The sequence below is a fragment of the Oratosquilla oratoria genome, chromosome 2 (genome assembly GCF_046742065.1).
Source record: "Oratosquilla oratoria isolate Oo_2021 chromosome 2, ASM4674206v1, whole genome shotgun sequence".
Lineage (NCBI taxonomy): Eukaryota > Metazoa > Arthropoda > Malacostraca > Stomatopoda > Squillidae > Oratosquilla > Oratosquilla oratoria.
The window spans coordinates 78,576,345-78,579,579 of record NC_134778.1 but is presented as its reverse complement, the minus strand read 5'-3'; positions in this window follow the sequence as shown (position 1 = coordinate 78,579,579).

Sequence of the window (3,235 nt, the reverse complement as noted above, 5' to 3'; positions counted from 1 at the left end):
TGGGTGAGGTCACTAGTGGAAGGCGAGGACGACAGGAGTCTCTGGGGGAGGTAACTTGAGAAGCGGGCGAAGTCGGAAGGGGGCCCTGGGTGAGGTCACTAGGTAGGTAGGCAAGAACACCAGTCTTGTTCCGGAGCTTGTGGAGGAAAGTCTCGCTCGACTTCTGGTTATGGGTCCTGTGGGCTGGGAATTTTGAAGCTGCTGAGGGTTTTGGTGAAGGTATTGGTCTAGTTGGGGTTCGGATGCACCTTGATTTTGTTGTTTTAGTTGGGCATGATGTTCCTGGGGGCGGGCTGAAGGGAGGATGAAATCTGCAGCTTGCTGTACATTGATGGAGGGCCGTTGAGTAGTAATCGCAACAGCTTCAGCAATCTGCAGTCTTTTGAAATTTGTTTTGTTGTGGAGTATAATTGTATTGTGTATTAAAGTGTTAAGTGGTGGCTTCATGTCGTGGTGGTCAACAAAGTGTTGGAAGATAGAGCCTTGGTTACGGTGGTATTGGAGGCGTCTTCTTAGTGTGGTGGAGGTTCTACCAATGTAGGAAAAGGAGCCGTCACAGCGGCCCTCCTGGCAAGAAAACTTATAGACTACATTGGTAGAGGCCTCCTTCGGGATTTTTGGTGTTGTGTTGTTTTTCATAACTAGGGACCTAGTCAGGTTTGGCTTACAGTAAATTCTTATGTTGATTGTTGTGTCTGCGTCTGTGGGGAAGGCTCCTCTTTTTATAATGCCTTTAATGGCATCACACTCTTCCTTATAATGGCTGTGAAAGTGATTCTGGTGGTAAATGGTGATTTCATTGTTGATCTGATTTGGGGCCTGGGCTGGTGTGGCATACTGGTCAAGTTTCTTCTTGATAACACCTTCGATCATCTGGTCGGGAAATCCGTTGTTGGTAAGGAGTTGTCTGATCCTGTCGAGTTCCCTATGCGTCTCCCTCCAACTACTACAATGTGTCAGAGCTCTGTTGACGTATGCTGCAGCTACTGATCTTTTGTAGGCTGCAGGGCATTCGCCACGAGCATTAAGGCAACGGCCTATATTGGTGTCTTTGGTGTAGACTTTGGTGTTGAAACCCTTTCTCTCTTTGCTGATGTCTAAGTCGAGGAAGGGAAGATGTCCTTCTACACTATGCTCGTGTGTGAAAGCCAGGCAGGAGTTATCCTGAAAGGTAGAAATCAGGCTAGTGACGTCTTCTTGTGAACTAGTGGTGATAAAAATGTCGTCTATATACCTGGCATAAATTCCTGGAGGAGGTCGATGGTGAAAAGTCTTCTCCTCAACGTAGGCCATGTACATATTGGCAAAGAGGACCCCGAGTGGGGAACCCATAGCTACACCATCCACCTGCCTGAAAAGTTCTCCTCGGTGAGAGAGGAATGGGGCTTCCCTAGTACAGGTTTCCAGCAAAGACTTTAAGACGTGTTCGGGGATGTCAATAACAGGCTTGTCGCTTCTGTAAACTCGGTCTAAAATGAAGTTGATGGTCTCCTCTACTGGGACATTGGTAAAAAGAGATTCCACATCCAGGGAAGCTATGTCTTGACAAGGTGGTGCAGTCCGCAGAAGGTCAATGAATTCTGTCACAGAAGAAACTGAACGGCCTGTGGGGACATACAGGTATATACATATATATGTATATGATATATATATACCTGTATGTATCTATATATATATACGAAATTAAACCATTTCAAAAGTGACACATTTAAAAAAAAATCACATGCCATGGACGATCATCGTTGAGCCGTGGGCGATCATCGTTGAGCCATGGACGATCATCGTTGAGCCGTGGACGATCATGGTTGAGTCAAGAAGGTCAAGAACGATCATCGTTGAGCCGTGGACGATCATCGTTGAGTCAAGAATGATCATCGTTGAGTCGTGGATGATCATAGTTGAGCCGTGGACGATCATCGTTGAGCCGTGGACGATCATCGTTAGGCCATAGACGATCATCGTTGAGCCGTGGACGATCATCGTTGAGCCGTGGACAATCATCGTTAAGCCGTGGACGATAATAGAAATAAAATAATTTCAAAAGTGACACATTTTAAAAATGTCACATGCCATAGACGATCATCGTTGAGCCGTGGACGATCATGGTTGAGTCGTGGACGATCTTCGTTGAGTCAAGAATGATCATCGTTGAGCCGTAGACGATCATAGTTGAGCCGTGGACGATCATCGTTGACCCGTGGACGATCATTCTTGAGCCGTGGACGATCATCGTTGAGCCGTGAACGATCATCTTTAGGCCATGGATGATCATCGTTGAGTCAAGAACGATTATCGTTGAGCCGTGGATGATGATCGTTGAGCCGTGAATGATCATCGTTGAGCAATGAACGATCATCGTTGACCCGTGGACGATCATCCTTGAGCCATGGACAATCATCGTTGAGCCGTGGACGATCATGGTTGAGTCAAGAAGGTCAAGAACGATCATCGTTGAGCCATGGACGATCATCGTTGACTCAAGAATAATCATCTTTGAGCCGTGGACGATCATCGTTGAGCCGTGGACGATCATCGCTGAGCCGTGGACGATCGTCGTTGAGCCATGGACGATCATCGTTGAGCCGTGGACGATCATCGTTGAGCCGTGGACGATCATCGTTGAGCCGTGGACGGTCATCGTTGAGTCAAGAGCAATCATCGTTGAGCTGTGGATAATGATCGTTGACTCGTGAACGATCATCGTTGAGCAATGGACGATCATCGTTGAGCCGTGGACGATCATCGTTGAGTCAAGAACGATCATCGTTGAGCCATGGACGATCATCGTTGAGTTAAGAACGATCATCGTTGAGCCGTGGACGATCATCGTTGAGCCGTGGACGATCATCGTTAGGCTATGGACGATCATATTTGAGCCGTGGACGATCATCGTTGAGCCATGGACGATCATCGTTAAGCCGTGGACGATCATCGTTGAGTCAAGAACGATCATCGTTGAGCGATGGACGATCATCGTTGAGCCGTAGACGATATTCGTTGAGACATGGACGATCATCGTTTCTATTATTAAATTAAATTAAACCATTTCAAAGGTGACACATTTTAAAAATGTTACGTCTTGGAGGACTCCGAGGTCGTAAGTTCTCCGAGGCAGTAAGCCTTTCGAGGCTGTAAGTTCTATGAGGGTGCAAGTTCTCCGAGGGTGCAAGTCCTCCGAGGGTGCAAGTCCCCCCAGTGTGCAAATCCTCCGAGGGTGCAAGTCCTCCGAGGGCGG